Source organism: Carcharhinus amblyrhynchos, unplaced genomic scaffold, assembly GCF_965287045.1.
Source record: "Carcharhinus amblyrhynchos unplaced genomic scaffold, sCarAmb.v2.hapA scaffold_493, whole genome shotgun sequence".
In the NCBI taxonomy this organism is placed as follows: domain Eukaryota; kingdom Metazoa; phylum Chordata; class Chondrichthyes; order Carcharhiniformes; family Carcharhinidae; genus Carcharhinus; species Carcharhinus amblyrhynchos.
The window spans coordinates 87,501-97,527 of record NW_027650233.1 but is presented as its reverse complement, the minus strand read 5'-3'; the positions used below and the strand labels follow the sequence as shown (position 1 = coordinate 97,527).

The following is a 10,027-nucleotide window of genomic DNA, read 5'->3' as shown; positions in this document are numbered from 1 at the left end:
GGCAGTGTTGTTGGGGGGGGGGGTCCGGCAGTGATGTTGGGGGGGTCTGGCAGTGATGTTGGGGGGGACCGGCAGTGTTGTTGGGGGGTCTGGCAGTGATGTTGGGGGGTCTGGCAGTGATGTTGGGGGGGTCCGGCAGTGATGTTGGGGGGGTCTGGCAGTGATGTTGGGGGGTCCGGCAGTGATGTTGGGGGGGACTGGCAGTGTTGTTGGGGGGTCTGGCAGTGATGTTGGGGGGTCTGGCAGTGATGTTGGGGGGGTCCGGCAGTGATGTTGGGGGGGTCTGGCAGTGATGTTGGGGGGGGGACCGGCAGTGTTGTTGGGGGGTCTGGCAGTGATGTTGGGGGGTCTGGCAGTGATGTTGGGGGGGTCCGGCAGTGATGTTGGGGGGGTCTGGCAGTGATGTTGGGGGGTCCGGCAGTGATGTTGGGGGGGTCTGGCAGTGATGTTGGGGGGGGTCTGGCAGTGATGTTGGGGGGTCCGGCAGTGATGTTGGGGGGGGTCTGGCAGTGATGTTGGGGGGGGTCTGGCAGTGATGTTGGGGGGTCTGGCAGTGATGTTGGGGGGGTCTGGCAGTGTGGTTGGGATTGTATTAGATGGTAAACATTTGGCTCCAAGGGGCTAGCAGGATGGTTGGGCCCAGAGTGGCCACCTGGACTGGGCGGGGCCCGGGCTGCAGGTAGGTCTGTGACATCATCAGCCAGTTCACCTTTTACTCCTTAATTTTTTTTTTGTTTTTCTATTTTGAGGAAGGGGAAGAGTTTTCTGTGAAAATAAATACTTTATTGAAAAAAAGAAAATAAATTCCCGAGTGGAGAACGGTTGTTGGGCGTGCGACGTGATGACGCAGGAGCGCGGTGACGTCAGCGCGGGGGCCCTGGACAGGCGGGGATTGGCGGAATAGTAATGAGGGGCGCGGTCATGATGATTACGGGGCGGGGCCAAAGCCTCGGTATTTTGGGGGGCGGGACCTAACTACGGGGGCAGTGATATGTAAATAAGGGGGCGGGGTATGTAAATAAAAGAGGCGGTGATATGTAAATGAGGGGGCGGGCTATGTAAATAAGGAGCAGGGAATGTAAATCGGGGCCAGCTAAGCGGCCGTGTATGTAAATCAGGGGCGGGGCCATGCTAATGAGGGCGTCTCCGCCACCAGGGACAGCGGCTGCAGCTCCGGGCGGGAGAAGCGGCGCCACCGGGAGCCCCCGAACCCCCTGAACCCCCCCAGGCCCGGGGGAGCCGCCTGGAAACCTCCCTCCACAACAGCTCAGGAAGTTTGTGCAGCAGCAGAGAGACTGGAGGCTGTGTCACCCTGTGTGTGTCACCCTGTGTGTGTCACCCTGTGTGTCACCCTGTGTGTGACCCTGTGTGTGACACCCTCTGTGTCACCCTCTGTGTCACCCTCTGTGTCACCCTGTGTGTGACACCCTGTGTGTGTGACCCTGTGTGTGACACCCTCTGTGACACCCTGTGTGTGACACCCTCCCTGGGAAAGTGCAACCAGACACAGCAAACAACTCACCTGGTTCACAGGTAAGAATCTGAAACACACCCAGAGAGACAGAGAGGGAGACAGAGAGGGAGAGAGAGAGGGAGAGAGAGAGAGAGACAGAGAGAGGGAGAGGGAGAGAGAGAGAGAGACAGAGAGAGGGAGAGAGAGAGAGGGAGAGAGAGAGGGAGACAGAGAGAGGGAGACAGAGAGAGAGAGGGAGAGAGAGAGAGAGGGAGAGAGGGAGACAGACAGAGAGGGAGAGAGAGAGGGAGAGAGAGAGAGAGACAGAGAGGGAGAGAGACAGAGAGGGAGAGAGACAGAGAGGGAGAGAGACAGAGAGGGAGACAGACAGAGAGAGAGAGAGAGGGGGAGAGAGAGAGGGAGACAGAGAGAGAGACAGACAGAGAGAGAGACAGAGAGAGAGAGAGAGACAGAGACGGAGAGAGAGGGGGAGAGGGAGAGGGGGAGAGAGACAGAGGCGGAGACGGAGAGAGAGACAGAGACAGACGGAGAGAGAGAGAGACAGAGAGAGAGACAGAGAGAGAGACAGAGAGAGAGGGAGAGAGAGAGAGAGAGAGAGAGACAGGGAGAGACGGGGAGAGAGAGACAGTGATGGGGAGAGAGAGAATTAATAATAATAGAGATTTATGTAGAGAGAGAGAGCAGGGTAGAAAGAGGAATGGAGGAAGAAAGGAGGAGTGAGGAAAGAGAATCGAGAGAAGATATAAGAGAGAGACAGAGATGTATGACAAGGATTGGCCATGATAAATTGTCCCTTAGTTAATTTGATTTGATTTATGATTGTCACGTGGATTAACACACAGTGAAAAGTATTGTTTCTTGTGTGCTGTACAGACAAAGCATACTGTTCATAGAGAAGGAAAGGAGAGGGTGCAGAATGTAGTGTCACAGCGAGAGTGTGGAGAAAGATCAGCTTAATGTGGGGTAGGTCCATTCAAAAGTCTCACATTTATTTATTAGTGTCACAAATAGGCTTACATTTACAGTGCGATGAAGTTACTGTGAAAACCCCCGTAGTCGCCCACACTCCAGCGCCTGTCTGGGTTACACTGAGGGAGAATTTAGCACGGCCCAATGCACCCTAACCATCGCTTCTTTCAGACTGCAGGAGGAAACCGGAGCACCCAGAGGAAACCCACGCAGACACGGGGAGAACTTGTAGACTCCACACTGAGAGTGACCCAAACCGGGAATCAAACCCCGGTCCGTGGTGCTGTGAGGCAGCAGTGCTGACCACCTGTGCCACCGTGCCTGCCCCTTGGCAGCAGGAAAGAAGCTGCTCTTGAGTCAGTTGGGACTTTAGTGTCCAAAGATGCGCAGGTTAAAGTGCATTGGACTGGGTGGGATTGCTGGCAGTGTGGATTCGATGGGCTGAATGGCCCCCTCTCTGCACAATAGGATTCCCGTTCTATATATAGATTAAAGAAAGAGGGAACTGATAGAGAGGGGGAATGGAGGAGAGAGCGGAGGGGGCAGGAGAAAGTGGGGCTGAGGAGGTGATTATGGAGGAGAGGGAGGGAAGAAAGAGTGAAAAAAGGAATAATAGAGTGAGAGATCAGAGGGAAAGGAGAGATAGTGGAGAAGGGAGGAATAAGCAAGTTTTGGGGAAGCTTGGGGAGAGTAGCACAGAGAAACAGCGATAACAGAGAGTGACAGGGGACCGAGTAACACAGAGCAAAAGCCTCAGGGAGTGACTGATGGTTGAAAGTGAATTGAGAAACAGCATCAAGTTCTCAGAGCTGGAGAGTAACAGAGAGATTGGGAGACAGTTACTCTGAAAGTCACCCCACCCTGCCTGTCTCCTCCCTCTCCCTCTGGCCCGTGATCCTCAGTGGCCCCTCGATGGGCGCATGAGGACGGCAAACCGCTGGGCGTGATGGTTTCCAGCGTCGAATAGCCCCCTCGCTGAGGACTGGGGAACCAGGAGTGGATGGGGGTGGGGTGGTGGGACTGGTTCCGTGACATTCAGCTAACCGTGTGTGATGAGGGAGTAATGTGTTTCCGATTGTGTGTGTCAGAGGAACAGATTGCTTTGCATGGGTGATGTGTCCCGACTTGTATTTAACTGCTGTGCTCAGCACAGGATCCCTGAGTTAGTCAGCATGCTTTCGCACAGATAAGGGTCAATAATTAACCTCTGTACAACCTTGTACTGTGTCCCAGATCATGTCGAGAGTGTACACACACCTACGTCCCTTAATATTCCCTGATACACACACTGACTCTCACTGGGGTACGGGTCCCACACACACTGACGTTCACTGGGGTACGGGTCCCACACACACTGACTCTCACTGGGGTACGGGTCCCACACACACTGACTCTCACTGGGGTACAGGTCCCACACACACACTGACTCTCACTGGGGTACGGGTCCCACACACACACTGACTCTCACTGGGGTACTTGTCCCACACACACTGACTCTCACTGGGGTACGGGGTCCCACACACACTGACTCTCGCTGGGGTACGGCTCCCACACACACTGACTCTCACTGGGGTACGGGTCCCACACACACTGACTCTCGCTGGGGTACGGGTCCCACACACACTGACTCTCACTGGGGTACAGGTCCCACACACACTGACTCTCACTGGGGTACGGGTCCCACACACACTGACTCTCACTGGGGTACGGGTCCCACACACACTGATTCCACGGTTTTTAATCTCAACATGAGAAGAAATATCTTGGTGCAGAGCAGCAGGATCTGACTCAGAATCAGTTTCACTCCCAGATTGAGTCACAGAATTCAGTCGCTAAAAATCGAACTCTGACATCAAGGGAGCAAGTACTGAGGGAGTGCCGCACTGTCAGAGGGTCAGTGCTGAGGGAGCGCCGCACTGTCAGAGGGTCAGTGCTGAGGGAGCGCCGCACTGTCAGAGGGTCAGTGCTGAGGGAGCGCTGCACTGTCAGAGGGTCAGTGCTGAGGGAGCGCCGCACTGTCAGAGGGTCAGTGCTGAGGGAGTGCCGCACTGTCAGAGGGTCAGTGCTGAGGGAGTGCCGCACTGTCAGAGGGTCAGTGCTGAGGGAGCGCCGCACTGTCAGAGGGTCAGTGCTGAGGGAGCGCCGCACTGTCAGAGGGTCAGTGCTGAGGGAGCGCCGCACTGTCAGAGGGTCAGTGCTGAGGGAGCGCCGCACTGTCAGAGGGTCAGTGCTGAGGGAGCGCCGCACTGTCAGAGGGTCAGTGCTGAGGGAGCGCCGCACTGTCAGAGGGTCAGTGCTGAGGGAGCGCCGCACTGTCAGAGGGTCAGTGCTGAGGGAGCGCCGCACTGTCAGAGGGTCGGTGCTGAGGGAGCGCCGCACTGTCAGAGGGTCGGTGCTGAGGGAGCGCCGCACTGTCAGAGGGTCGGTGCTGAGGGAGCGCCTCACTGTCAGAGGGTCGGTGCTGAGGGAGCGCCGCACTGTCAGAGGGTCGGTGCTGAGGGAGCGCCGCACTGTCAGAGGGTCGGTGCTGAGGGAGCGCCGCACTGTCAGAGGGTCAGTGCTGAGGGAGTGCCGCACTGTCAGAGGGTCAGTGCTGAGGGAGCGCCGCACTGTCAGAGGGTCAGTGCTGAGGGAGCGCCGCACTGTCAGAGGGTCAGTGCTGAGGGAGTGCCGCACTGTCAGAGGGTCGGTGTTGAGGGAGTGCCGCACTGTCGGGAAGGGATTTGGGTCCATTGGGATTGTGCATGGCGGGAGTGAATGGGAATGGATTTGAGTCCATGCATGTTCCATACCCTCCCCCACCACTCGCGTCCAATTGGGAAGTACTGGAGAGCGGCCAAGGCAAATATTAGTGAATCATTCCTGGGACAAGAGCCTGTAAAATTCAACTCTCCTTCCTGCGATTTTTCTAACCATTTTACTATTAAAGGAGTGTTCCTTCACACCCGGGCTCACACACACTGAAATCACTATTAAAGGAGTGTTCCTTCACACCCGGGCTCACGCACACTGAAATCACTATTAAAGGAGTGTTCCTTCACACCCGGGCTCTCACACACTGAAATCACTATTAAAGGAGTGTTCCTTCACACCCGGGCTCACGCACACTGAAATCACTATTAAAGGAGTGTTCCTTCACAACTGGGCTCACACACACACTGAAATCACTATTAAAGGAGTGTTCCTTCACACCCGGGCTCTCTCTCTCTCTCTCTCTCTCTCTCTCTCTCTCACACGCACACACACACACTCTCAGTGAGTTACAGACTGGAATCTAATCGAGGGGTTCGGGGTGGTTTATATCTGGAGTGATGTGGAGATGCCGGCGTTGGATGGAGAAAGCTAGCACGAGGGGGCATAGCTTTAAATTAAGGGGAGGTAGTTATAGGACGGATGTCAGAGGTAGGTTCTTTACCCAGAGGGTGGTGAGGGATTGGAATGCCCTGCCTGCTGCAGTTGTAAATGCGCCTAGTTTGGGGGCGTTTAAGAGATCCGTGGATAGGTTTATGGCTGGAAAGGGATTGGTTTAGGTTAGAGGGTCATTGCTTTTTAACTGGTCGGCGCAACATCATGGGCCGAAGGGCCTGTTCTGCGCTGTAATGTTCTATGTAACAACAGTAAGAAGTCTCACAACACCAGGTTAAAGTCCAACAGGTTTATTTGGTCGTAAATGCCACTCGCTTTTGGAGCGCTGCCCCTTCGTCAGGTGGGTGGGGAGTTCTGATCACAAACAGGGCATATAAAGGCACACACAGTTTACAGAATACTGATTAGAATGTGAGTCTTTACAGCTAATCAGCAATTCAAATCTTAACTGTGCAGACAATGTGAGTGGCGAGACCATTAAGCATAGGTTAAAGAGATGTGTACTGTCTCCAGACAGGGCAGTTAGTGAGATTTTGCAAACCCAGGCAAGTCACGGGGGTTACAGATATTGCAACGTGAGCCCAAGGTCCCGGTTGAGGCTGTCCTCGTGTGCGGAACTCGGCTATCAGTCTCTGCTCAGTGACTCTGCGCTGTCGTGTGTCGTGAAGGCCGCCTTGGAGAACGTTTACCTGAAGGTCAGAGGCCGAATGCCCGTGACCACTGAAGTGTTCCCCAACGGGACGGAAACAGTCTTGCCTGGTGATTGTCAAGCGACGTTCATTCATCTGTTGTTGTAGCGTCTGCATGGTCTCCCCAATGTACCATGCTTCGGGACATCCTTTCCTGCAGCGTATCAGGTAGACAATGTTGGCCGAGTTGCAAGAGTGTGTTCCGTGTACCTGGTTTTTGGTATTCTCACGTGAGATGATGGTATCCATGTCGATGATCCGGCATGTCTTGCAGAGGTTGCTGTGACAGGGTTGTGTGGTGTTGTGGTCACTGTTCTCCTGAAGACTGGGTAGTTTGCTGTGGACAATGGTCTGTTTGAGGTTGTGTGGTTGTTTGAAGGCAAGAAATGGGGGTGTGGGGATAGCCCTGGCGAGATGTTCGTCTTCATCAATAACATGTTGAAGACTCCAGAGAAGATGTCGTAGCTTCTCTGCTCTGGGGAAGTACTGGATGACGAAGGGTACTCTGTCCACCGTGTCCCGTGTTTGTCTTCTGAGGAGATCGGTGCGGTTGTTCGCTGTGGCACATCAGAACTGTCGATCTATGAGTCGAGCGCCATATCCTGTTCTTATGAGGGCATCTTTCAGCGTCTGGAGGTGTCTGTCACGATCCTCCTCATCTGAGCAGATCCTGTGTATACGGAGGGCTTGTCCATAGGGGATGGCTCCTTTAATGTGTTTAGGGTGGAAACTGGAGAAGTGGAGCATCATGAGGTTATCCGTGGGCTTGCGGTACAGTGAGGTGCTGAGGTGACCGTCCTTAATGGAGATGCGTGTGTCCAAGAATGTAACCGATTCTGGGGAATAGTCCATGGTGAGTCTGATGGTGGGGTGGAACTTGTTGATATCGTCATATAGTTTCAGTGATTGTTCACCATGGGTCCAAAGGAAGAAAATGTCATCGATGTATCGAGTGTATAGGATTGGTTGAAGATTCTGTGCGGTGAAGAAGTCTTGTTCGAACCTGTGCATGAAGATGTTGGCATATTGAGGTGTGAATTTGGTCCCCATGGCCGTTCCGTGTGTCTGGGTGAAGAACTGGTTGTTGAAGGTGAAGACATTGTGGTCCAGGATGAAGTGGATGAGTTATAGAATTGCATCTGGAGACTGGCAGTTGTCAGTGTTGAGTAACTGAGGCAGTTACAGCAATGCCGTCATCGTGGGGATGTTGGTGTAGAGCGCCGAGACATCCATTGTGACGAGCGGTGCTCCTGGTTCAACTGCTCCGTGTGTGCTGAGTTTCTGTAGGAAGTCCGTAGAGTCGCGACAGTAGCTGGAGGTTCTTTGTACAATGGGTTTCAGGATGCCCTCGGCGTAGCCGGAGAGGGTCTCGCACAGGATCCCACTGCCGATACCATGGGACGGCCGGGTGTGTTTGCCTTGTGTATCTTTGGGAGGCAGTAGAGATCTCCAACGCGGGACACGGTGGACAGAGTACCCTTCATCGTTCAGTGCTTCCCCAGAGCAGAGAAGCTACAACATCTTCTCCGGAGCCTTCAACATATCATTGATGAAGACGAACATCTCGCCAGGGCCATCCCCACACCCCCACTTCTTGCCTTCAAACAACCGCACAACCTCAAACAGACCATTGTTCACAGCAAACTACCCAGTCTTCAGGAGAACAGTGACCACAACACCACACAACCCTGCCACAGCAACCTCTGCAAGACATGCCGGATCATCGACATGGATAATATCATCTCACGTGAGAAAACCATCCACCAGGTACATGGTAAATACTCTTGTAACTCGGCCAACGTTGTCTACCTGATACACTGCAGGAAAGGATGTCCCGAAGCATGGTACATTGGGGAGACCATGCAGACACTACGACAACGGATGAATGAACATCGCTCGACAATCACCAGGCAAAACTGTTACCGTCCTATTGGGGAACACTTCAGTGGTCACGGGCATTCAGCCTCTGATCTTCGAGTAAACGTTCTCCAAGGTGGCCTTCACGACACACGACATATATAGAATAACAGGTATCAGGGAGTGAATTACAGACTGGAATCTAATCGAGGGGTTCGGGGTGGTTTATATACAGAATAACAGATACCCGGGAGTGAGTTACAGACTGGAATCTAATCGAGGGGTTCGGGATGGTTTATATACAGAATAACAGATACCCGGGAGTGAGTTACAGACTGGAATCTAATCGAGGGGTTGGGGGTGGTTTATATACAGAATAACAGATAACCGGGAGTGAGTTACAGACTGGAATCTAATCGAGGGGTTCAGGGTGGTTTATATATAGAATAACAGATACCCGGGAGTGAGTTACAGACTGGAATCTAATCGAGGGGTTCGGGGTGGTTTATATATAGAATAACAGATACCCGGGAGTGAGTTACAGACTGGAATCTAATCGAGGGGTTCGGGGTGGTTTATATATAGAATAACAGATACCCGGGAGTGAGTTACAGACTGGAATCTAATCGAGGGGTTCGGGGTGGTTTATATATAGAATAACAGATACCCGGGAGTGAGTTACAGACTGGAATCTAATCGAGGGGTTCGGGGTGGTTTATATATAGAATAACAGATACCCGGGAGTGAGTTACAGACTGGAATCTAATCGAGGGGTTCGGGGTGGTTTATATACAGAATAACAGATACCCGGGAGTGAGTTACAGACTGGAATCTAATCGAGGGGTTCGGGGTGGTTTATATATAGAATAACAGATACCCGGGAGTGAGTTACAGACTGGAATCTAATCGAGGGGTTCGGGGTGGTTTATATATAGAATAACAGATACCTGGGAGTGGGTTACAGACTGGAATCTAATCGAGGGGGTTCAGGGTGGTTTATATGTACAATAAGGGATCCCACAGGGTGTGCCTTTTCTCGAGGGAATGGAACATGACACCACTTCTGAGAATGTCAGCTGTTTCGGAAAGGGGAAAAAATTCGAATAAAGCTGCAAAATACAAGTTGAACCAGTTTGAGCAGCTGTTACTGCCTAGTTCACAAATCAGAAAAACACTCTTTCAGCTCCGGCAAACCCCAACAGTACACTTCCAATAGCAGCTTATTCCTCCCACGCTGTCCCCATCAAACACTCCCAGGACAGGTATAGCACGGGGTTAGATACAGAGTAAAGCTCCCTCTACACTGTCCCCCATCAAACACTCCCAGGACAGGTACAGCACGGGGTTAGATACAGAGTAAAGCTCCCTCTACACTGTCCCCCATCAAACACTCCCAGGACAGGTACAGCACGGGGTTAGATACAGAGTAAAGCTCCCTCTACACTGTCCCCCATCAAACACTCCCAGGACAGGTACAGCACGGGGTTAGATACAGAGTAAAGCTCCCTCTACACTGTCCCCCATCAAACACTCCCAGGACAGGTACAGCACGGGGTTAGATACAGAGTAAAGCTCCCTCTACACTGTCCCCATCAAACACTCCCAGGACAGGTACAGCACGGGGTTAGATACAGAGTAAAACTCCCTCTACACTGTCCCCCCATCAAACACT

At 52.9% G+C, this 10,027-nt stretch overlaps 1 protein-coding gene across 1 annotated transcript in view; it reads left to right on the top strand.

The window, feature by feature from the left end:
- Window positions 1–1,432: 1,432 nt before the first annotated feature.
- Window positions 1,433–10,027, top strand: part of LOC145339480 (uncharacterized) — a 46,492-nt gene continuing 37,897 nt past the window's right edge. Inside the window, exon 1 of the mRNA XM_080183949.1 lies at window positions 1,433–1,533. The gene's annotated coding sequence lies outside the window, so the exon portion shown is untranslated. The remainder of the gene's footprint in view (window positions 1,534–10,027) is intronic.